This window comes from Ovis canadensis, chromosome 10, assembly GCF_042477335.2.
Source record: "Ovis canadensis isolate MfBH-ARS-UI-01 breed Bighorn chromosome 10, ARS-UI_OviCan_v2, whole genome shotgun sequence".
Lineage (NCBI taxonomy): Eukaryota > Metazoa > Chordata > Mammalia > Artiodactyla > Bovidae > Ovis > Ovis canadensis.
The window spans coordinates 18,625,500-18,652,752 of NC_091254.1; positions in this window are offsets into that span (position 1 = coordinate 18,625,500).

Here is a 27,253-nt window from a genome sequence, read left to right on the forward strand (position 1 = left end):
TTAGGTCTTGATAAGAGCAAATGGTCTGTAATATGTTTGTCGTTTTGTGTAGGTGACTTATTTACAAACGTGACAACAATTAGACAAAAATATTGTGTAAAAGTAATATAGCAAATCGTTCAGGCTGTGTCTCACTGGTTTCTGTCACCGAAGAGGAAATCTAGTTTCAAGAATTGGAAGTGAGTTTCTGGGCTGTGTGGTTGGTATGAAGCTCAGTCCCAGACAGTATCTCATTCTCCTGAGGTTGTTCATGGAGGCAGTTCACATAAGTGCACTCAGATCACATAAGCACATTTGAGTCAGTGTGCCCTTGGTTTGCCAGTTGCCTCATTCACTTATATTATAATAATTCGAGGAAAACATTTAATCACTCTGATTTGGACTTTATCCATATATTAATAAAATTATAAAGCCTACTCCTCGATTGTGCAAAGAGGATCTTTACCAGAAAATGCACTTTGGACAGTTTGTGTAATATTTGGCATACAATAAACATTCAGTTAATAGGAGCTTCCGCTGCTGCCAGCCAGACCTGGGTGAAAATTGCAATTCAAGGGTGAAGACTGTGGATCTGACCTTGCAATTACAGGAGAGGAGATCTGTAGTAATTATATTAGAGGGTAAGGCAGTATAAGGCAGCACTTCATTCTCTTTTCAGGGCCAAGTTAATACTCTGGGGTTCATGAGTTTCCCCAAGGAATAGAACACTACAGATCTGCCCAGGAGGTGGGAGTTTGGGAAATGAATCCTACGCCACTGCAGCCTTTCAAAATTTGCTCTGAAATAAGTTATGTAATAGTTGAACATCACACCCTGATTTGTCTTTTTCTGGGAATTTTGGAATAGGATTAGAATATGCTAAGCTTTGAAGTCTTAGGTGTAATAGTATAGGACCTGTACTGCATTCACAAATCCTGTGGCCATTGACAGCTCTGTACTTCTTTTTCTATAAAAAAAAAAAAAAAAAAAAAAACAAACCAGATACATTGCAAGGTACTTCCTTTGTATTTCTCTGTTTTTGGCTGAAATCCAGCAGGTGCTGTTGTGACTCTTCTCTTACTTCGCTACGAGTCTAATTCAGATTTTTCCATCTCCGCTTCTTCCTGGAGACCGCACCCTAGGCAATTTTGGAAAGTCTTTTTGCAGCTGTACGACTTTCATATTTCATCAACAACCTTTTCCAACCTCTGAGAAGACTGTTAAAAAGGTAGTTAATAATCAATGCCAAGTATTGACCAAAGTTTCATAAGAATTTAGGAAGTTATGTAGAACTGCTTACACATTATTCTTCTCTGATAATGTAAACTACTGAAGTATTTCCTTAAATTTGGCTTTTCTGTCTCTATGCTAGCCCTGAAAGGAAAAAAAAAAAAAAAGCCCAATGTTGCTTCTATTCCATATCAAACATCTGAACACAAAGAGAAAATAAGTGCAGATCTTTCTGTAACAACAAATTTCTGATTTCCAATTTGATATTAAGTCTAAAAGCATTTAGAAACAAGCTAAGCTTTTCTTTCAGATTTTAGCACAAATTAAGATGATTGAATTTAGTTGGGATTTGGGATGGCCAATGGGAAGGATCTAACTTGATATTGTTAATGCAAAGGTTAGAGAAATAATTTAATTTGTAGTCAGTACTTATTCTTCATCTCCCAAAAGCCAGATAGTGAAATGATTTTTTAAATGCCAATGTCTAATTAGTTTCTAAGTATCTTTTCCCTAATATTCTCCTGCCAAGTCAGAGTCTATACACCCCTTTTTTCATGTAACTTCTGAATTGTTTTGTAGGCAGTTTCAAGGAAAAAAAAAGTATTAGAGTGTTTGGAACAGGTTGTTATATGGTATTCTTTCTACACTCACTTTTGGCTCAGGGTGAAGACAATAGAAGTTAATTCCAAAGGAGTATCTCTGATGAAAATTTAAAAATAGGTGTCTGAAAATTAATTAGATGGTTCTTAAAGCATTCACTATAATTGAAGTTATAAAAATATTTCCAGAGGGTGGAGACTGTGGCACTTTGGGTAGTTGGAGATTTCTTTAGAGAGGTGTACTATAATATTCTGTCTCCCATCCACCCCACCCCTCCAATATGTGGCCCTGGTTTTCAGATGGTTGGCAACAGACAGTGGCCTGAGTCAAACCTGACAAATGAGGAGTGTAAAGTGAGCTGTTACAAATGAGCTGAGGAAAGGCATCTGCTCTGAAAGCCCAATGTTGCTTCTATTCCATATCAAACATCTGAACACAAAGAGAAAATAAGTGCAGATCTTTCTGTAACAACAAATTTCTGATTTCCAATTTGATATTTCCCAGGGGCCACTTTCATGTCAAAAGCATCAACAATTGCTCAAGCAGAGAAAGGCGACAGGAATCTCTGACAGGCACTGCGGTAAGGCCAAGGACTATGCTATTGGAGTCTGTATCAAAGGGATCAAGGGACTGAAAGCAGGTGGGACCAGTCATGGGGATGACTCTTTTCCCCATGAATCGACTGTAAACACCTGTGAGGCTGACAGAACACAAAGTCGTCTGTTGTAGTAGAAGTTGCAACTTTTCTGACTCCCCTGACTTCTGCTTGTTCTCTGCTCCCAAACCAAATGGACCAACAGGTCGTGCTAGCACCTGAGGGAGGAGCCGTAGGGATAGACCTCAACTCAGTTCTATGCTAAGCCCTAGGCTTCCTGCATAGAACAGACTCTTGCCAGGGAAGGGGGAAAAGATTAAAGTCAATCAAATGAAACCATGCAATGTCCATGGAGGACAGCTTGTTTATTGACTTAACATGATCATAAAACTCTTTATTATCTGCAGTATGAATGGAAAAGTTATGGGCATGTCTGTGTTATCATCCAGAGGCAGGAGGAAACTTGACCTCTGAACAAACACAAGGGAGATAAACTTGCTTTATGATTACATCTAATGAGCCCTACTTATACAATGTACTGTTTAAACCCTCCATTGTTCTAACCAAAATTATTTATTTTTTTAAAAAAAACTATGTATACTGTGTATAATGACTGGTGATCTGTAGGGTCATGCCTGGAGGTGGATAAACACAGACCAATTTCCTTTACACTACAGTTTCAAAATACTGGGAAGAAAAACATAGGCTAAATTGTTATTAATATACCACTGATGGCAACTGCGCTAAACTCTTATTTTATCAGAAAGGCTATGTGCTATTTCTGTTGGTTTCATATTCCCTTCACTCTCTGGTCAGAAATTCTGTACGACATTGTTTTCTTAAAACTGCTTGAGACTATGCAGTTTTTTGCACTATTTTAGGCATAAAATATACATAATACCTGTTTTATTGTCATTCTAAATAAATACAATCTCCTTAGAAGGTGAAAGTCAATTTTATTCTAGTGTTCATATGGTGTTTTCCCATTGAGATACTGTTTCAATCTACAGAGGGTGTAAGAATTGGCCAAGTTATTTTTAGGAATGGAGAACACATTTCTCCCGAGGTAATGGGACACCATGAGGCGTGCTCTTGCATATTGCTTCCTTTCCTAATTAAACGGAATGTGAGAGGGAAAGTAAGTTGACATTGTTAAAGTAAATGACCCAATGCTTTAGTAATGAAGACACATCTAGGCTGAAGTTTATTGTTTTAATTTTCATCGTGAGCAATTTCAGCCCTACCGGGTAAGTTGCTCCAAGTGTCCTGCCGTGTACTGTCTCCATTGTGCTAACAGTGAAGCCCACTGATCCTATAAAAACAAAACTCTCTGTGATAAGTTGTATTTTGGAATGAAGTGGTTTATTTTTATGCAAGGTAAATTAATATTGGACATTTATTAAATCTAGCTTTTAACAGGGTGTCGTAAGTGGGGTTCTTCAGAGGGCAGAAATATTGGGAGACTAAAAGTTGTGTAAATTATGCTCCATAAAAATATAGATGAGGCTCAGATGCCTTTGGATTAAATATCCATTACTGAATATTTACATAATGCATGTGAAAGTGCTTTTAAAATAAAAACTCTTTTTATATAAATGGAAACTATGGCCAGATTCTCCCATAATATGCCCTGTAGAATACTTCAAAGTAGTCTCTTTAGCCTTAGAGCAGAGAATTCTATCATTCCTACAAAGGAAAGAAAAGACTGATTATGCTACACAGTCCAAACCCACCCTAGTCAAATTGTTTTGGCAATCTAAAACAGTTCAAACCTTACTCAACTTTTAGTTAAGGGCCTAAATTTCTGTGATTTATAAATATATAATTCCAAAAAACAAAAGCCCCCCCCCAAAATTTTTTTTGAACTTCCATCCTCCTTTGAAAAGTATTACATGCTCAACAGGTAAATTACACAGAATCATTTGATTGTAATAAACAGGCATAGAGAGAATTGGATTTATATTTCGACTCTGCTATTTACTAGTTGTATGATCTTGGACTTCCCAATCTTGGGCTTCCAGGGTGGCACTAGTGGTAAAGAACCTGTCTGTCAATGCAGGAGAGGAAAGAGATGCAGGCTCCATCACTAGATCAGGAAGATCTCCTGGAGGAGGGCATGGCAGTCTAGTCCAGTATTCTTGCCTGGAGAATGCCATGGACAGAGGAGCCTGGTGGGCCCATAGGGTCACACAGAGTCTGAAACAACTTAGCATGCACGCATGATCTTGAACAAATCATTTTCAGTCTGTGCTTTATTGTTTTTTATCAGTTTTTATGATAGTCTAACTTCTACCTTGAAGAATTTACTTAAATGAGATCATGCAAGTAACAATTCCACGATTTGACATGACTGAATTACTTCCTCCTACAAAAATAATTAGTTCCATATTGGAGGCAGCTAACTCAGTTACTTATGTTAATATATGGAAATCTCTATGTAGAGAAATAAAAATAATGTGAATATAATTTTCACACAGTTTTTTGATCTATTTTGATATTCTATGTTTCTAATATTTCACTATAGAATTTAGACAGGAAAGGGTATCCACATTTAGAATTGGGTGGTTTAACTCCCTCATTTTACAGATAAAAATGTTCAGAGGGAGATAACAAATACAATTAAACATGTAATCCAACTAGTTAGTGGTAGAGTTGGAACTGCAGGTGAAATTTCTCTGTTTTTTTTTTTTTTTTTTAATTGCTGTTGGAGTGGGTAGCCATTCTCTTCTTCAAGGGGTCTTCCCAACCCAGTGATTGTACCGGGTCTCCTGCATCGCACATGGGCTTTTTATCATCTGAGCCACCAGGAAAGCACTGAATTCATAGTACTTCAAACAAAATGATCAAACTCCTGTTCAAAATGAAGATCGTGATTTCAAGTAGCTGAAAAAAATGCCCACCTTCACTCACTATGATGCTATTTGTTACTTTCCCTCTGACAGTTTCATTCTGTGGGTGTGCATTGCAATCACTTGCACTTATCCAAAGCAGAATACCATTCTGGAATAATTCCAGTCAAAATTTTGGTTTAGTTTAATCTAACCTTTACAGTATTTAGGACAGTTGTGGATGAACAAAACACAAACATTACTGGCTGAGACCTGGAGTAGTGATTGGATAGCTTTACCACATAACAGATTGCATTGTTGACTTCAGGTGTTAGAAGGAGAGAAGGGCTGAGGGCCACTTTTGAGGCTGAGCACATAGGAACCATCTGAGCTTAATATATTAGCATATAACTTCCCTAGAGGCAAATAAGTAATTAAAAGCTTTGGTGTAAAAGTCCTTCTATTGTGACTCACAAGCAGGTGAAACTAGCATGTGATAAGAGTGAGCAGAGATGCTGATAATAACATAAGTAACGATAAATTAAGAAGGGCTACTAATAATTTCTGCAAGAACTGGAACTAAGATTTGCTCTGAACATTCACATGGATAATAAATCAAAATATATCACCAGACTGAATAACTCACTACTTCCTTTTTGAAAGGAAATAAATAATGGTCATACATACAATGTATATTTAACCATGTTTCTTGTATCCCCAGGTTCATCAAAGTATGCGGGACACAGTGAATTCAAGAAGTGCTTGTTATATGAAGAAAACATTTAATAAGTACACTGGTTGGATCAACTAATGAAAAATTGTGGATTGTTTTGTGGAGCTGAGCAGAAAGAGAGTATAAATGCCATTTCTAGATAATAGACTCTCCATGCACATATAGTTTAGTTATATTGGCAAATTCTCCCCATAGTTGGTTTTCATCTACTTAATTGAAAATGTTTGTTGATTATTTTCATTCTTTTATCTCTCAAATTTATTTCCTGTCTCTACCTCAGTCGAAAGTCTTATTATTTCATATCTTGAATAGATTGTTCAGAAGCTGCCTCCATCCCCCCACAAATTCTCTCAATTCTGTGTCATCATCCCACATAAAAATGCCAGGCTAGTCTTTTCAAGGCAAGGATTTGGGCAATTTACTACCCTGCTTGAACATCATCAATTTCTCAACCCCTGTAGTAAAAGAATAATTTCTGGACTTCTTATCTTTGTATTCAGATTCCCTACAGAAGTGTTCGTACACTTTCTTTCCAACTCATCTGTTTCCTTTCTCTTTTGTTTCTCTTAATCGAGTCTAATTATCACCTTGACACATATTGCACTTTTCCACTTGCACATTCCTACTCACACTGATCCACTTTTTAAAAGGCCATCTTGCTCCTCATCTCAGCAGGCCCCAGCACCTACATCATGTTTACATGTTGAAGAGGATGACTTCTCTGATGGCACCAGGAAATAATCCTTTCTTCTGAGTAACCAGAGCACTAGTTATCTACCCCACTTCCTAAATTATGGTTTGTGATACAACACTACTTCTCTAAGATAATAAATGTTAGGAACAAATAACTAATAACTTTTGGAAACCTTAATATAAATATGTTAAAAGAAATTCTTATCAACAGTTCTCCAAGTCATGTTAGGTGGAATGCAGCACTGATTGTGGAACTCATGTTGTACAAAGCATCTAAAGGAACTGGTATTTCACCAAACGCTGTGAGAAAACACTTGCTTATGGTAATTTTACAAGGTAGATTTATAGCTTGAGTTATCCTTTTGTTTTTCCACATAGGTATTTTAATTTTGGAGCTAAACGTGTTTCCTTCTTTGTGCTGATTTCTAGAATTTTTGTATTTCCATTACTGTTTTAACCTTATTCCTGGCACCATATTACTGTTTTATTTTTATTCCCCTCTGTCATATGTACTATATCCACTTTTTTGTAAATGTAAGTATATTTCTTAAAATGGAGGTCTCCAACATTTTTGGCACCAGAGACCAGTTTTAAGGAAGACTATTTTCCCACAGACGAAGTAGGGGAATGATTCAGGATTCAAGTGCATGACATTTACTGTGCATTTTATTTGTATTATTATCATATTAGCTCGACCTCAGCTCATCAGGCATTTTGTTGTTGTTCAGTCACTGATTTGTGTCTGACTCTGTTGTCCTGTGAAGCAAACCAGGCTTTCCTTTCCTTCACTTATCTCTCCCTACCCCATACCCCGATACAATACTCTAAGCTACTGTGTTAATTTCCTATTATTGCTGTAACTAATTGGCACAAACTCGGTCACTTAAAACAGTACAACTTTATCATCTTAACATTCTGGGGGGCAAAATGGTCTCACTGAAATTTTAGCAGTGCAATGATCCTTTTCGACAGGACCATTGGAAGAATCCATTCTCTCTCTCTCTCCCTCTCTCTTTTTTTTTTTAGATATGAAAATCTGCTCCTGCCCACACTCTCTGGCAAATACTTCCCTTCTATCTTCAGAGCCAGCAGTGGTGCGCAAGGGCTCTTACCCTGACTCTGCCTCTCCTGCCTCCCTTGCTCCTAGTATAAGGGCTGTTTGATTACATTAGACTCACTGGATAACCCAAACTGATTTCCTCATGTCAAGGTCTTAATTTCATCTACATCCTTACTTCTCCTTTCCTTGTAATACAACATATTAATAGTTTCTGGGTATAAGAATGTGAATATCTCTGTGGAAGGGCCGGGTGTCATTCATTTGCCTACAACAAACTGTTTTGAACTAAGTTATAACATACAATGTATAAAATAGTCAAATGTACAAAAAATGAAAGAAATAAAAAATAAATAATAATTGAGATGTCACAAGCAGTGCATGATTTATCTTCTTACATAGATTATAAGTGGTTAGGCAAATTGGTCTTAACTTTTCCTATTTCCCCTCAGTGCCTGAAACAGATTTTTATCTACAACCAATTTTCAGTAAAAAAAATTTAAATAAATGCCAACTTACATAATTCTATCTCCACTATTCCTCAGACCAACATACACACATATTTGCAAACTACAATTTACATATTGTCATCTCCAGCTATATAAATACTTTGATAAATGCCATATGTTTCTATGTAAATACTGCTTTTTTCCCTTATCTGTTTAGTGTAATTTTTGATCCATCTGAGGTAAATGCTCTATTCTGTTCTAGCACTTATGAATTAAAGGTTGATTCATGTACAAAAGCTATAATACTAGAATATTTTGAAAGAAAGAAAGCAAGGTTAGTGAAAGTGGAAGTCGCTCAGTCATATCCAACTCTTTGGGACCCCATGGACTATACAGCCCATGGAATTCTCCAGGCCAGAATACTGGAGTGGGTAACCTTTTCCTTCTCCAGAGGATCTTCCCAACCCAAGGACTGAATCCAGTTCTCTGGCACTGCAGGCAGATTCTTTACCAGCTGAACCACAAGGGAAGCCCAAGAATACTGGAGTGGGTAGCCTATCCCTGCTCCAGGGGGTCTTCTTGAGCCAGAATGGAACCAGGGTCTCCTGTACTGCAGGCAGATTTTTTACCAACTGAGCTATGAGTGAAGGTCAGTGGTGATACTGCAAATTGTGCTTTTTAAATATCACATAATGTGTCAATATTTGAAAGATCTGCATAACTCAGTAAATCAACATTTTCCAAAAGATCAATAGATTTTAAGAGTATGAAAAGTTTATGGATATGGTTTCAGATGTACCTTGCAACTAACTTTTAGGAAGCTACCACTTGCCCATTTTTAGTGCAGCATCAGGAGAAAAGCCAGAATTATAAGAAAATGCTATAAAATACTCCTATTTCTTCCAATAAAATATCACCATGAGATAATATTCTTCATACAGGTCAACCAAAACAATGCATCACATCAAGCTGCATTCAGAAGCAGATGTAAGAACAAAGCTGTCATCTATTAAGACACACACAAAGAGAAGTTTGTAGCCTTTGTGAGACCAGGGTGGAGGTGGCAACCTCTAGGGCAGAGCTGCCTCGGATGGAGGGAAGCCTTTGGAGGAGCCCTAGGAGAGGTGGCAGGAAGGAGGACCAGGAGGCCTGGATCTTCCCCGCCTCTGCCCAGAGAGGGTTGTGCTGCAGGGAGACCAGAATCTTCCCTGCCAGGAGGAGGTAGTGACCATGGACACTGATGTGGCCAAAATGCTTGGGAAGAGAGCTGTCTCCCCAGGATTCTCCTTTTTCCCAAGAAAGCAAGAGTAGTTGTTAAATTTTCTTTCTTAAGGATGATAATGTGACCTGGGAAGAATGTATAAAATATAAACTTAGCATTAGTCTATACTACATACTATATATTGCTGTATGCTATATACTGTATCAGTTTGGTTCAGTTCAGTTACTATATACTATATAATGTTGTTTATTCACTGAGTTGTGTCTGACTCTTTTGTGAGCACATGGACTCTTGCCTCCCAGGGTCCTCTGTCCATAGGATTTCTCAAGCAAGAATTCTGGAGTGTGCTGTCTCCTCCTTCAGAGTATCTTTCCAACCCAGGGATGAAATCCATGTCTCCTGCATTGGCAGGTGAATTCTTTACCACTGAGCCATATACACAAGATTCACAAAACTAAGATCATGGCAGCTGGTCCCATCACTTCATGGCAAATAGACGGGGAAACAATGGAAACAGTGGCTGACTTATTTTGGGGGGCTCCAAAATCACTGCAGATGGTGACAGTCACCATGAAATTGCTCCCTGGAAGAAAAGTTATGACCAACCTGGAGAGTATATTAAAAAGCCGAGACATTACTTTGCTGACAAAGCTCAATCTAATCAAGGCTATGATTTTTCCAGTAGTCATGTATGGATGCGAGAGTTGGACTAGAAAGAAAGCTGAGAGCCGAAGAATTGATGCTTTTGAATTGTGGTATTGGAGAAGAGTCTGTTTTTTTTTTTAATACTTTATTTTACTTTATAGTACTGTATTGGTTTTGCCATACATTGACATGAAACCACCACGGGTGTACATGCGTTCCCAAACATGAACCCCTCTCCCACCTCCCTCCCCATAACATCTCTCTGGGTCATCACCGTGCACCAGCCCCAAGCATGCTGTATCCTGCATCGGACATAGACTCGCGATTTGATTCTTACATGATAGTATACATGTTACAATGCCATTCTCCCAAATCATCCCACCCTCTCCCTCTCCCTCTGAGTCCAAAAGTCCGTTATACACATCTGTGTCTTTTTTGCTGTCTTGCATACAGGGTCGTCATTGCAATCTTTCTAAATTCCATATATATGTGTTAATATACTGTATTGGTGTTTTTCTTTCTGGCTTACTTCACTCTGTATAATCGGCTCCAGTTTCATCCATCTCATCAGAACTGATTCAAATGTATTCTTTTTAACAGCTGAGTAATACTCCATTGTGTATATGTACCACAGCTTTCTTATTCATTCATCTGTTGATGGACACCTAGGTTGTTTCCATGTCCTCGCTATTATAAACAGTGCTGCGATGAACATTGGGGTACATGTGTCTCTTTCCATTCTGGTTTCCTTGGTGTGTATGCCCAGCAGTGGGATTGCTGGGTCATAAGGTAGTTCTATTTGCAATTTTTTAAGGAATCTCCACACTGTTCTCCAAAGTGGCTGTACTAGTTTGCATTCTCACCAACAGTGTAGGAGGGTTCCCTTTTCTCCACACCCTCTCCAGGATTTATTGCTTGCAGATTTTTGGATCGCAGACATTCTGACTGGTGTGAAGTGGTACCTCATTGTGGTTTTGATTTGCATTTCTCTAATAATGAGTGATGTTGAGCATCTTTTCATGTGTTTATTAGCCATCCGTATGTCTTCTTTGGAGAAATGTCTATTTAGTTCTTTGGCCCATTTTTTGATTGGGTCGTTTATTTTTCTGGAATTGAGCTGCATAAGTTGCTTGTATATTTTTGAGATTAGTTGTTTGTCAGTTGCTTCATTTGCTATTATTTTCTCTCATTCAGAAGGCTGTCTTTTCACCTTGCTTATATTTTCCTTTGTTGTGCAGAAGCTTTTAATTTTAATTAGATCCCATTTGTTTATTTTTGCTTTTATTTCCAGTAATCTGGGAGGTGGATCATAGAGGATCCTGCTGTGATTTATGTCGGAGAGTGTTTTCCCTATATTCTCCTCTAGGAGTTTTATAGTTTCTGGTCTTACATTTAGATCTTTAATCCATTTTGAGTTTATTTTTGTGTGCAGTGTTAGAACGTGATCTAGTTTCATTCTTTTACAAGTGGTTGACAAGTTTTCCCAGCACCACTTGTTAAAGAGATTGTCTTTATTTCATTGTATATTCTTGCCTCCTTTGTCAAAGATAAGGTGTCCATATGTGTGTGGATTTATCTCTGGGCTTTCTATTTTGTTCCATTGATCTGTATGTCTGTCTTTGTGCCAGTACCATACTGTCTTGATGACTATGGCTTTGTAGTAGAGACTGAAGTCAGGCAAGTTGATTCCTCCAGTTCCATTCTTCTTTCTCAAGATTGCTTTGGCAATTTGAGGTTTTTTGTATTTCCATACAAATCTTGAAATTATTTGTTCTAGTTCTGTGAAAAACATGGCTGGTAGCTTGATAGGGATTGCATTGAATTTGTAAATTGCTTTGGGTAGTATACTCATTTTCACTACATTGATTCTTCCAATCCATGACCATGGTATATTTCTCCATCTATTAGTGTCCTCTTTGATTTCTTTCACCAGTGTTTTATAGTTTTCTATATATAGGTCTTTAGTTTCTTTAGGTAGAAATATTCCTAAGTATTTTATTCTTTTCATTGCAATGGTGAATGGAATTGTTTCCTTAATTTCTTTTTCTACTTTCTCATTATTAGTGTATAGGAATGCAAGGGATTTCTGTGTGTTGATTTTATATCCTGCAACTTTACTATATTCATTGATTAGCTCTAGTAATTTTCTGGTGGAGTCTTTAGGGTTTTCTATGTAGAGGATCATGTCATCTGCAAACAGTGAGAGTGTTACTTCTTCTTTTCCAATTTGGATTCCTTTTATTTATTTTTCTGCTCTGATTGCTGTGGCCAAAACTTCCAGAACTATGTTGAATAGTAGCAGTGAAAGTGGGCACCCTTGTCTTGTTCCTGACTTTAGGGGAAATGCTTTCAATTTTTCACCATTGAGGATAATGTTTGATGTGGGTTTGTCATATATAGCTTTTATTATGTTGAGGTATGTTCCATCTATTCCTGCTTTCTAGAGAGTTTTTATCATAAATGGATGTTGAATTTTGTCAAAGGCCTTCTCTGCATCTATTGAGATAATCATATGGTTTTTATTTTTCACTTTGTTAATGTGGTGAATTACATTGATTGATTTGCGGATATTGAAGAATCCTTGCATCCCTGGGATAAAGCCCACTTGGTCATGGTGTATGATCTTCTTAATGTGTTGTTGGATTCTGATTGCTAGAATTTTGTTGAGGATTTTTGCATCTATGTTCATCAGTGATATTGGCCTGTAGTTTTCTTTTTTTGTAGTATGTTTGTCAGGTTTTGGTATTAGGGTGATGGTGGCCTCATAGAACGAGTCTGGAAGTTTACCTTCCTCTGCAATATTCTGGAAGAGTTTGAGGAGGATAGGTGTTAGCTCTTCTCGAAATTTTTGGTAGAATTCAGCTGTGAAGCCGTCTGGACCTGGGCTTTTGTTTGCTGAAAGATTTCTGATTACAGTTTCAATTTCCATGCTTGTGATGGGTCTGTTAAGATTTTCTATTTCTTCCTGGTTCAGTTTTGGAAAGTTGTACTTTTCTAAGAATTTGTCCATTTCTTCCACGTTGTCCATTTTTTTGGCATATTACTGCTGATAGTAGTCTCTTATGATCCTTTGTATTTCTGTGTTGTCTGTTGTGATCTCTCCATTTTCATTTCTAATTTTATTGATTTGATTTTTCTTTCTTTGCTTCTTGATGAGTCTGGCTAATGGTTTGTCAATTTTATTTATCCTTTCAAAGAACCAGCTTTTGGCTCTGTTGATTTTTGCTATGGTGTCTTTTGTTTCTTTTACATTTATTTCTGCCCTAATTTTTAAGATTTCTTTCCTTCTACTAACTTTGGGGTTCTCCAATTCTTCCTTTTCTAGTTGCTTTAGGTGTAGAGTTAGGTTATTTATTTGACTTTTTCTTGTTTCTTGAGGCATGCCTGTATTGCTATGAACTTTCCTCTTAGCACTGCTTTTATAGTGTCCCACAGGTTTTGGGTTGTTGTGTTTTCATTTTCATTCGTTTCTATGCATATTTTGATTTCTTTTTTGATTTCTTCTGTGGTTTGTTGGTTATTCAGAAGTGTGTTGTTCAACCTCCATATGTTGGAATTTTTAATAGTTTTTCTCCTATAACTGAGATCTAATCTTAATGCATTATGGTCAGAAAAGATGCTTGGAATGATTTTGATTTTTTTGAATTTATCAAGTTTAGATTTATGGCCCAGGATGTGATCTATCCTGGAGAAGGTTCCATGAGCACTTGAGAAAAAGGTGAAATTCATTGTTTTGGGGTGAAATGTCCTATAGATATCAATTAGGTCTAACTTATCTAATGTATCATTTAAAGTTTGCGTTTCTTTGTTGATTTTCTGTTTAGTTGATCTGTCCATAGGTGTGAGTGGGGTATTAAAGTCTCCCACTATTATTGTGTTATTGTTGATTTCCCCTTTCATACTTGTTAGCATTTGTCTTACATATTGCGGTGCTCCTATATTGGGTGCATATATATTTATAATTGTTATATCTTCTTCTTGGATTGATCCTTTGATCATTATGTAGTGGCCTTCTTTGTCTCTTTTCACAGCCTTTGTTTTAAAGTCTATTTTATCGGATATGAGTATTGCCACTCCTGCTTTCTTTTGGTCTCTATTTGCGTGGTATATCTTTTTCCAGCCTTTCACTTTCAGTCTGTATGTGTCCCTTGTTTTGAGGTGGGTCTCTTGTAAGCAGCATATAGAGGGGTCTTGTTTTTGTATCCATTTGGCCAATCTTTGTCTTTTGGTTGGGGCATTCAACCCATTTACGTTTAAGGTAATTATTGATAAGTATGATCCCGTTACCATTTGCGTTATTGTTTTGGGTTCGGGTTTATACACACTTTTCGTGTTTCCTGTCTAGGCAATATCCTTTAACATTTGTTGGAGAGCTGGTTTGGTGGTGCTGAATTCTCTCAGCTTTTGCTTGTCTGTAAAGCTTTTGATTTCTCCTTCGTATTTGAATGAGATCCTTGCTGGGTACAGTAATCTGGGCTGTAGGTTATTTTCTTTCATCACTTTAAGTATGTCTTGCCATTCCCTCCTGGCCTGAAGAGTTTCTATTGAAAGATCAGCTGTTATCCTTATGGGAATCCCCTTGTGTGTTATTTGTTGTTTTTCCCTTGCTGCTTTTAATATTTGTTCTTTGTGTTTGATCTTTGTTAATTTGACTAATATGTGTCTTGGTGTGGTTCGCCTAGGGTTTATCCTATTTGGAACTCTCTGTGTTTTTTGGACTTGGGTGATTATTTCTTTCCCCATATCAGGGAAGTTTTCAACTATTATCTCCTCAAGGGTTTTCTCATGTTCTTTCTTTTTGTCTTCTTCTTCTGGGACTCCTATAATTCAAATGTTGGAGCATTTCATATTGTCCTGGAGGTCTCTGAGATTGTCCTCATTTCTTTTAATTCGTTTTTCTTGTTTCCTCTCTGATTCATTTATTTCTACCATTCTATCTTCTATTTCACTAATCCTATCTTCTGCACCATTATTCCACTATTTGTTGCCTCCAGAGTGTTTCTGATCTCATTTATTGCGTTATTCATTATATATTGACTCATTTTTACTTCTTCTAGGTCCTTGTTAAACCTTTCTTGCATCTTCTCAATCCTTGTCTCTAGGGTATTTATCTGTGATCCCATTTTGATTTCAAGATTTTGGATCTTTTTCACTATCTATATTCGGAATTCTTTCTCAGGTAGATTCCCTACCTCTTCCTCTTTTGTTTGGTTTGGTGGGCATCTCTCCTTTTCCTTTACCTGCTGAGTATTCCTCTGTCTCTTCATCTTGGTTATATTGCTGCGTTTGGGGTGGCCTTTTTATATTCTGGTAATTTGTGGAGTTCTCTTTATTATGGAGCTTCCTTACTGTGGGTGGGGTTGTATCAGTGGCTTGTCAAGTTTTCCTGGTTAGGGAGGCTTGTGTTGGAGTTCTGGTGGGTGGAGCTGGGTTTCTTCTCTCTGGAGTGCAGTGGAGTGACCAGTAATGGGTTATGAGACGTCAAAGGTTTTGGAGCAACTTTGAGCTGCCTGTATATTGAAGCTCAGGGGAGTGTTCCTGTGTTGCTGGAGAATTTGCGTGGTATGTCTTGTTCTGGAACTTGTGGTCCTTGGGTGGAGCTTGGTTTCAGTGTACGTATGGAGGCATTTGATGAGCTCTTATTGCTTAATGTTCCCTGAATTCAGGAGTTCTCTGATGTTTTCAGGCTTTGGACTTAAGCCTCCTGCTTCTGGTTTTCAGTTTTATTTTTACAGTAGCCTCTAGACTTCTCCATCTATACAGCACCAATGATAAAACATCTAGGTTAAAGATGAAAAGTTTCTCCACATTGAGGGACACTCAGAGAGGTTCACTGAGTTACAAGGAGAAGAGAAGAGGGAGGGGGTAGTTAGAGGTGACTGGAATGAGACATGGTTAGACCAAAAGAGGAGAGAGCAAGCTAGCCAGTAGTCACTTTCTTATGTGCGTTCCATAGTCTGGACCGCTCAGAGGTATTTACGGAGTTATACAGGGAAGAGGAGAGGGAGGAAGTAGACAGAGGTGGCCAGGAGAATAAGAGAGATGAATGAGAAGGAGAGAGACAAATCCTGCCAGTAACCAGTTCCTTAGGTGTTCTCCACTGTCTGGAATACACAGAGATTCACAGAGTTGGATAGAGAAGAGACGGGGGAGAAAAGAGACAGAGGCCACCTGGTGGAGAACAAGGAAAGTCCAAAGGAGGAGAGAGTGGTCAAGCCAGTTATCTCACTCTCAGGTAAAATTGGGTAGTGAAGTTTGGGTTTTTAAATGTACAAAATTGACAACAAAAACCAAAGAGCAAAGATTAAAATTCTAGAGTAGAGGTTGGATTTTCAAAAATACAATATTAAAGAAAAGAAGCAGAAGGAAAAAGGAAAAGGAAAAAAAAAGAAAAGAAAAAAGAGCCACAAGAATTATTAAAACAAAAACAAAAACAAAAACAAACAAAAAAAAAAACACCAATAACCACCCAGACTATATATGGTGTTTGCCTTAAAAAAAAAAAAGTCTTTTTTTTTGAATAGTAATAATAGGTTATAGAAATAAAAATTAGAGGAGAAATAGAAGACTTAACTATTAAAAAAAATGAAAGAAAAAGAAAGAAAAAAAAGGAATGATTTTAAAAATAGGAAAAATATTTCTGGCCCTTCTCTGATGCTGTGGGCAGTGTGGGGTCACTTCCAAGGCGGTTCCCTCTGTTTAACTTCTTCTTTATGCTGGTTTTTTAGGCTCACTTGTTCAGTCGCGCTGTGGGGAGGGGGGATGCTGCAAACAAATAGCGCTGTCTTGTGCACACAGTGTCTCAGCCCCGCTGGACCTGTCCCTTCCCTCGGTATACAAACCACTCCAGCTCTACAATGCCCAGCCAGGAACCATCTGGGGCTGGCCCTAGGCTGCGTACACTTCCCCGGTCTAAGCCGCTCAGGTTCAGCGCTCAGGTTGCCCTCAGAGGCACAGATTTGGTTGGGACTGTGTTTTGTGCCCTTCCCGGGTCCGAGTAGCTCAGGAGTTTGATGAGCGCGACTGCTGCGACTTGTCGCCTTTTCTGCCTCTGCTGCTCAGTTTTCTGGGTGGACCTCTGGCGCCCCTTGTGAGGCAGATGGTGACTGTCTAGCACCCCCAGAAGTCTTAGCAAAGAAGCCTGTTTGCAGTTTGGTAAGTAAAGTCTCTCCGGGTCTGCAATTGCCCCTTTCCAGCCCTTTTGGCTCTGGCTGCCTGTCCCCGGCGGGGGATGGTCTGCAGCTGGCTTTTTCCATTCCGTCCTTTATTCTGTGCTCGGTCTTGGCAGTGTCTTATGTTCGAGCTTTTCGTGCGGTAGCTATCCCACAGTCTGGTTTGCTAGCCCAAGTTAGATTGTTCTGGTTGCGCGTGGGGCATTCCTGCCCGATTCTTACAAAGCACTGCAGCCTGTGCCTCCCGCGCTTCCCTGCCCTGCCCCCACTTCCTAGTGGCGGATGCAGGCGTCTGTGCTGCTTTTCCGCTGGGGGAGTTACTGTTGGGCTTGTAATCTGTTGGTTTTAATTATTTATTTATTTTCCCCTTCCTGTTATGTTGCCCTCTGTGTTTCCAAGGCTTGCCACAGACTCGGCAGGGAGAGTGTTTCCTGGTGTTTGGAAACCTCTCTTCTTAAAATTCCCTTCCTGGGACGGGCTTCCCTTCCCGGGACGGAGCTCCCTCCCCACCTCCTTTGTCTCCTTTTTCGCCTTTTATATTTTTCCCTACCTGTTTTTGAAGATAATGGTCTGCTTTTCTGGTTGCCTGATGTCCTATGCCAGCCTACAGAAGTTGTTTTGTGGAGTTTGCTCAGTGTTGAAATGTTCTTTTGAGGAATTTGTGAGGGAGAAAGTGGTCTTCCCTTCCTATTCCTCCGCCATCTTAGGACCGCCTCTGGAGAAGACTCTTGAGAGTCCCTTGGAATGCAAGGAGAGCCAACCAGTCTATCCCAGAGAAAATCAGTCCTAAATATTCTTTGGAAAGACTGATGCTGAAGCTGAAACTCCAATAATTTGGCCACATGATATGAGGAACTGACTCATTGGAAAAGACCTTGATGCTGGGAAAGATTGAAGTAAGGAGAAGAAGGGGACAACAGAGAATGAGATAGTTCGGTTGGCATCACTGACTTGGTGGACATGAGTTTGAGCAAGCTCCGGGAGCCGGTGATGGACAGGGAGGCTTGCTATGCTGCAGTCCATGGGGTCACAAAGAGTTAGACATGAATGAGCGACTGAAATGAATTGAGACATATACTATATAATATATATGCTGTTTATAGTTAACTTTAGGAACTTAGCTCAATGATTTAGAATTTTTATCTTAATTAAAGTAACAGGAATAGACTTAGTTCTTTATTGTTTTCCAATCTCTTGTAGAAATTTGAGTAAAGAACAACAAATATTTATCATGACCTAGGATTTATATTTGCTGCTGTTATTCAGAAAATGTATAATGTTAATAAAAAAAATGAGAAAAGTTCAGTATCCTCTGTATATATAACTGATTAAGAAACTCTATAGCATATTTCATTGGGAAAATGTGAAATAATCACTTTAGAGAAGTGATTTTCATAGCTGAAAACCATAAGAATCTCTGAAAATCTCAGTGTCCCTCTTTGCCCTCCAAAAAAGATTAAGTTCGACTACCTATTTCAGAGAATTGACAGACAGTTGCACAGGTAATTGAAAATGGACAATCAGATATTAGCTTAACTGAGCACTGGTTCTTTGGTATCTTTTATTTAGTGCTTGTGAAAGGGAACAAAATACAATTCTTAACTATTAAGTTTAAAACAACAACAACAACAACAACAAAACTCACTATCCAAAGTTACAGTTTAAACCAATGAAGTCAAAGTCAAATTCTAATGCCTGGACAGATTGAGTTTCAAAAATTGATGATCTTACCTTGGAGATTGATCTCCAGCAGCAAGTAACAATATGAAATCTTTAGATAAATCTCCACTTACTAATTTATTCTCTAAATTTATCTCAATAAGATTGTTCAGTGTTTAAAATTCTGAACTTGCAATCATTCCCATCTGTAAAAGAGATTCACTTCTTCAGTGCTGATTCTTTTTTTTTCTTTTTGAATCATTAATCTTTACTTCAGAATCACACAGGAAGATTCGATCTAAAAATTCAACAATACATTTCACATGATCTTATAATTGTATCAAGCTAATTAGAAGTTCTTAGTTTATGTATGAGTGGGTAACTATAGGGATTAATAATTGCAAAATGCAAAAGAAAGAATGAGTGTAGGTTTAGTTACAGATGGTAACATTTAAAATACGGAGATTTGTTAAGAACTCACATTACACATAACAGAGTTTTATGAGATAGGAGCTATTACTATTTTTTTTTTCATTTTCTTTATTTTAGTGGATGCATATTCTGAAAAAAATGTAAGACTCTTCATAGTCCACACAGCTTCTGGATCTAAAATTTCTGATTATGAACCAAGTCAGTGTAAATTCAGAACTTGTACCTTCACCCACTGTATCATAGAAAAACTTAAATCATAACATTGTTAATTGGCCATACCCCAATACAAAAATATTTTTGGTGTTAAGAAACAAAATTTAAAAAAAGAAAAAAAGTTGTAATTGTAAAAAAATGTGATATAACCAAGCATTTTTGAGCAGTAGTGGCAACCCTTTCAGGAAGCAGTTTACTTTGTTTCTGTGAAAAACTAAAAAGGCAGCCTTTACTAAACCAACAGAGAAATACAATATTCCTCAAACATTAAGAGGCAGCTGCAGGAAGCATTTTGTAAACATATGGTATTTGTATAATTAATGTTTAAGTAGAAAATTAGCTTACAGTTGCATAATTACAGTTAGAAAACCTGAAATTTCCCAAGCTGAATTCATAGTGCCTCTTTTTTCTTCAAACCTATCTGTTCCTATATTTTTTCCCCAGTGCATACAACTAGAATATTGGTTGCTCACTTCATCTTTGGAAGATAGTCTGCATAAGTTCTTTGTTTTTATCCAGGCTTCCCACATCCCATACTTTAGATATCTCTCCCTGCTTTAATTGCAACTACTTGGTTTAGACTTATGTCCATTTACACCTTCAGCATTGTGATGGCTGTCTGTTTGCCCTATTGGTCCAGCACATTTTCTATTATCCTGGCAGATGGCCTCATCTAAAATGGAAATGCAATCATGTGGGGTTTTTTTTTTTGTTGTTGTTGTTTGCTTAAAATATTTCAATAAATTTCAGGTTAAAATACTAAAATAATCTTTGAGATGAAATCTAATCTCCTTAAGAATAGCACTATTGTTTATAACCTAACTCTGCTTTTTTAGTCTCTTTCCAAATTTTAATTCTAATGCACTTCTTTACTTCTAATAATTAATTTTTGTGGTTCCTTTTATGAGGAAATCTTAGAAAACCTCTCATTCTCCTGGATATATCCTTTATATATTTTCTGATACTTCATCTAAGTATTCCTTTTCTCAGGAGTTACTTATTCAAATTTCCAGCAACAATATAACCAACATCCAACATTATATATTTTCCTATGTGACAGCAAATTTTAAAAGTAGGCTGCCAACTAAATGTGATGCAATGGCAGAAAGAAGCAAATGGATATGAAAAAAAAAGGGGGGGAGTATTAACACTTGTATCAGACAAAATTTCTACTTTCCCATTCTGTTGTTTTCCTCTATTTCTTTGCATTGATTACTGAGGAAGGTTTTCTTATCACTCCTTGCTATTTTTTGGAGCTCTATATTCAAATGACTATATCTTTCCTTTTCTCCTTTGCCTTTAGCTTCTCTTCTTTTCTCAGCTATTTGTAAGACCGCCTAAGACAACCATTTTTTCTTCTTGCATTTTTTTTCCCCTTGGGGATGAAGCTGTTAAAAGTGCTGTATTCAATACACGAGCAACTTTGGAAAAATCAGCAGTGGCCACAGGACTGGAGAAGATCAGTTTTCATTCCAATCCCAAAGAAAGGCAATCCCAAAGAATGTTCAAACTATTGCACAGCTACACTCATCTCACACGCTAGCAAAGTAATGGTCAAAATTCTCCAAGCCAGGCTTCAACAGTACATGAACCATGAATTTCCAGATGTTCAAACTGGATTTAGAAAAGGCAGAAGAAGCAGCAATCAAATTTCCATCTATTGGATCATGGAAAAAACAAGAGAGTTCCAAAAAAACATCTACTTCTGCCTTATTGACTACACCAAAGCCTTTGACTGTGTGGATCACAATCAACTGTGGAAAATTCTTCAAGAGATGGGAATACCAGACCACCTGACCTGCCTCCTGAGAAATCTGTATGCAGGTCAAGAAGCAACAGTTAGAACTGGACATTAAACAATAGGCTGGTTCCTAGTTGAGAAAGGAGTATGTCAAGAGTGTATATTGTCACCCTGTTTATTTAACTTAAATAACTTAAATACAGATTACATCATGTGAAATTCCCGGCTGGTTGAAACACAGGCTGAAATCAAGATTGCCAGGGGGAGAAATATCAATAACCTCAGATATGCAGATGACATCACCCTTATGGCAGAGAGTGAAGAGGAATTAATGAACCTTTTGATGAAAGTGAAGGAGGAGAATGAAAAAAACTGAATTAAAACTCAACATTCAGAAAACTAAGATCATGGCAGCCTGCCACATCACTTCATTGCAAATAGATGGGTAAACAATGAAAATAGTGACAGACTTTACTTTCTGGAGCTCTAAAATCACTGCAGATCGTGACTGCAGCCATGAAATTAAAAGATGCTTCCTTCTTGGAAGAAAAACTATGACCAACCTAGACAGCACAGTAAAAAGCAGAGATGTCACTTTGCTGACAAAAGTCCATCTAGTCAAAGCTATTATTTTTCCAGTAGTCTTATATGGATGTGAGAGTTGGACTATAAAGAAAGCTGAGCGCTGAAGAATTGATGCTTTTGAGCTGTGGTGTTGGAGAAGACTCTTGAGAGTCCCTTGGAATGCAAGGAGAGCCAACCAGTCAATCCTTAAGGAAATCAGTCCTGAATATTCATTGGAAGGACTGATGCTGAAGCTGAAACTCCAATACTTTGGCCACCAGTTGAGAAGAACTGACTCATTGGAGAAGCCCCTGATTCTGGTAAAGATTGAAGGCAGGAGGAGAAGGGGACAACAGAGGATGAGATGGTTGGATGGCATCACAGACTTGATGGACATGAGTTTGAGCAAGCTCCGGGAGTTGGTGATAGACAGGAAGCCCTGGTGTGCTGCAGTCCATGAGGTCACAGAATCGGACACAACTGAGCAACTCAAAATATATCAGACAAAATATACTTCAAAGTAAAATATCTATGTCTGAGTTCCTTTGCTATTCACTTTGCTATCACAACATTGTTTTTTAATCAGCTACATACCAAGAGAAAATAATGTTTAAAAAGTTAAAAGAGATAAAAATCTGAAAAAAAACTGCAACAAGAAACAAAGATGGATATTATATAATAATGAAATAATTAAGTCAAGCAGAGGATAAAACACTTATGGAACATCTGAACACCTAAAGTAAATTTTAACAGGCATAGAAGGAAAAATAGGCAGTAGCATAATATAGTAAGTGACTTTAACACCAATTTACATCAATGAATAGATCATGCAAACAGAAAATCAATAAGGAAGCATTAGCCTTACATAATATGTTTTGCCAAACGAACTTAATGGAGATATACAGAACAATATTTTCAAAAACAGTAGAATGAATATTTTTTTTTCAAATGGACATGGAACATTCTCCAAAAGAGACCACATGCTAGTTCATAAAACAATTATTAATAAATTTAAGAAGGTCAAAATCAAGCCAAGAATCTTTATTGACCACAGTGTTATGAAACTAGAAGTCAATTACAAGAAGAAAATTAGAAACAAATAAACCAACGTGTGGAGGCTAAACCACACGCTGTTAAACAACCAATGGGTCAATGAAAAAATCAAAGAGGAAACAAACAAATACCTCAGGAGACAAATGAGAATAGAAACAGTGTTGCAAAATCTAGAGATGTGGCAGAAACAATTCTAAGGGAGAAGTTTATAGTGACAATGACCTAGCTCTGGAAACAAAAAATATCTAAAATAAGCAGTTTAACATGACAAGTACAGGAAGTAGAAACATAAGAACAAAGCCTAAAGTTACTATAAGAAATAATAAAGATCATAGAGCAAAAAAGAAACAATGAAAGAAAAAAGTAACAGAAGATCAGTAAAATTAAGTTAATTATTTGAAGATAATTTAAAAAAAAGAAAAGCCTTTAGCCAGACTTCAGAAAATTAGAGATTATCCAAATGTATAAAATTGTGAATAAAAGAGAAGAAGTTACAACCAACAGCACAGAAATACAAAGATAAAAAGAAATCATTATTAACAATTATACACCAAAAATTGAGCAGTTTAGAGAAATGATTAAATTCCAAGAAACATGCCATCTTCTAAGGCTGAAACAGAAGGAAATAAAAAAATCTGAATAGGCTGATTACAATTATTGAAATTGAATCAATAATAAAAATCCCCAGAAATGAAAGTCAGGGGCAGATGGCTTCACAGGTGAATTCTACCAAACATTTAAAGAGATAATATTTATCCTGCTCAAAACATTCTAAAAAAACTGAAGTGTTACTCGTACATTTGTTCTAAAGCAAATACTACCATAATACCAAAACCAGATCAAGACTAAAATGAAAGAAAGAAAGAAAAAAAAAGACAAGAAAATGACAGGCCAATATTCTTAATGAACATAAACATTTCCATGTCTTTAACAAAGTACTAGCAAGCTAAATTCAACAATATATTAACAGGATCATATACCATAATCAAATGAGACTTATCCCAGAGATGCAAAGATGCTTCAATATTCACAAATTAATCAACATAATACACTATGTTAACAAAAATAAAGATTAAAATCATATGATCATCTCAGCAGATGCAGAAATAGCATCTGAAAAGATTTGGCACTTATTTATGGTCAAAACTTTTGAAAAAGTGGGCGTAAAAGGAGTGTATTTCAACTAATAAAGGCTGTATATTACAAACTCACAGCTATCATTATGCTCTATGGAGAATGATGAAAGTTTTTCCAATGAGGTGAGGAGCAAGACAAGGCTGCCCACTCTTGTCACTTTTATTTACATAGTACTGGAAGTCCTAGTCACAACATTTAGAGAAGAAAAAGGAATGAAACTTATATAAATAGTAAAGGCAGAAGTAAAGCTATCCCTACTTTTAGATGACATAGTAGCATGTGTAGTAAACCATAGAAATTCTACCAAAAAAATATTAGAACTAATAAATAAATTTAGTAGTTTTAAAATGCAATATTAAGACACAGAAATCTATTGCATTTCTATATCTTAATTACAAAATATTAGAACAAAAATAAAGAAAATAATCTCATTTACAATCCTTCCCCCCATAAAAAGAATACAATAAGTAGGAATAAATTTAACCAAGAAGGTGAAAAACCTATATTCTGAATACTGTAAGATGCTGATGAAAGAAACTGAAGCCAGCAAAAATAAAAGGAGGTATATTCAGTGCTCATAGACTTGAAGAATTAACATTATTAAAATGCACGTGCCACACAAAGCAATACGCAAATTCAATTCAATCCATATCAAAATGCCAGTGACATTTGTCATAAAACTTGAGGAAGAACATCTAAAATGTGTATGGACACACAAAAGACCCTGAAGAATCAATACAATGTTAAAAAAAAAAAGCTGTAAGTATTACATTTCTTGATTTTAAACTATACTACAAAACTACAGTAATCAAAAAAATATGGTATTGGGACTAAGACACATAGGTCAATGGAACAGAATTAGAGAGCTCAGAAATAAAACTCATGCTTGTATATTAACTAAGGAGCTAATCAATGACAAGGAGTCAAGATTGCAAAGCGGAGAAAAGACAGTCTTTTTAATAAATAGTGATAGGGACTTAAAAAAATTACTTAATGGAAAAAGTGATTTGTAAATGATCTATTTGAAAAAAAAGATTGATACCCAAAATATATAAAGAACTCAACCAACTCAATATCAAAGAAAAAGAAAAAAGCAATCTGGTTAAAAAAAAAAAAAATTGGACAAGTTCCTGAATAGACATTTTTCCAAAGAAGACAGAGATGTCCAAGAGACATTTGAAAATGTTCTCAAGCAAGGTGAAAAGACAGCCTTCAGAATGGGAGAATATACTAGCAAATGAAGCAACTGACCAACAACTAATCTCAAAAATATACAAGCAACTCCTGCAGCTCAATTCCAGAAAAATAAATGACCCAATCAAAAAATGGGCCAAAGAACTAAATAGACATTTCTCCAAAGAAGACATACAGATGGCTAACAAACACATGAAAAGATGCTCAATATTACTCATTATCAGAGAAATGCAAATCAAAACCACAGTGAGGTACCATTTCATGCCAGTCAGAATGGCTGCTATCCAAAAGTCTACAAGCAATAAATGCTGGAGAGGGTGTGGAGAAAAGGGAACCCTGTTACACTGTTGGTGGGAATGCAAACTAGTACAGCCACTGTGGAGAGCAGTGTGGAGATTCCTTAAAAAACTGGAAATAGAACTTCCATATGACCCAGCAATCCCACTGCTGGGCATACACACCAAGAAAACCAGAGTTGAAAGAGACACATGTACCCCAGTGTTCATTGCAGTGCTGTTTATAATAGCCAGGACATGGAAGCAACTTAGATGTCCATCAACAGATGAATGGATAAGAAAGCTGTGATACATATACACAATGGAGTATTACTCAGCCATTAAAAGAAATACATTTGAATCAGTTCTAATGAGATGGATGAAACTGGAGCCGATTATACAGAGTGAAGTAAGCCAGAAAGAAAAACACCAATTCAGTATACTAAAGCATATATATGGAATTTAGAAAGATGGTAACGATAACCCTGTATGTGAGACAGCAAAAGAGACATAGATGTATAGAATAGTCTTTTGGACTCTGTGGGAGAAGGCAAGGGAAGGGATGATTTGGGAGAATGGCATTGAAACATGTATAATATCACATATGAACTGAATCGCCAATCCAGGTTCGACACATGATACTGGATGCTTGGGGATGGTGCACTGGGATGTCCCAGAGGGATGGTATCGGGAGGGAGGAGGGAGGGGGGTTCAGGATGGGGAACACGTGTATTCCTGTGGCGGATTCATATTGATGTATGGCAAAACCAATACAATATTGTAAAGTAATTACCCTCCAATTAAAATAAATAAATCTATATTAAAAAATAAAATGTACTCAATATCACTAATTACCAGGGAAATGCAAATCAAAGTCAGAATGAGATAATACCTCTTACTTGTCAAAATGGCCATCAACAAAGTGACATCAAATGGAAGTGAGGTCAGGTTGTGGAGAAGATGAAGTGCTTGCACACTGTTAGCGGGAATCTGTGCAGTCACTATGGAACATGGCATGAGATTCCTCAAACAATTAAGGGTTGGTAAACAGTCTGCAAAAAGCAAAATTGATTTATAATATTCAATAAATTTTAAAATTTTTTCTCTTCTCATTTTGTTACAGCTCCAACACAAGGAATCACCATGGGAAAATAAATTTTAATCATTACTGAATACCATAAACAACCAGAACCTTGAGTTAGTAAATAGCTATTTCCCTTGAACAGGATACAGTATATCCTAAGGACTGTGATTTTCTAACTTTATGCTGTGAACATGATTATACTGGCCCCCTCTCCATGCTCCAGATGTGTTCTGCTTCTACAAAATAGAGAGACTCATTGCTCTTCTTCATTCAAGCTTTAGTCAGAAATTTATTCAGATTGTTGCTAATATACAAGACCTTCTCAATTGACAGGCAGGGTTTTTTAGAAAGTTATGCTAAGAATTATTTGAGCAGCATTGCAATGATTCTGGCTGACCTTTTTTATTTGGAGCATGACTAATGCCAGTGACTGAATTATAAGGAGGGAGTTTTATTCCCCAGGCAAAAATCCCAACAAAAAGCTTGAAAACTGTTTTGAAAGCAAAATAATATTTTAGTTTACTTAGCTTGAATGAACACTAGGGATTACAGAGTAGTTGATATATAAACTTCAGAAAGCTGGGCTGTAATCACATGGCCACATGTATCCATATGTGCCATAAAAGACATTAAGGCTTATAAATTAGCAGGGCAGCTGGCATATTAAGAGAAAAATAAAAAGAAAAAAATGAAAGCTT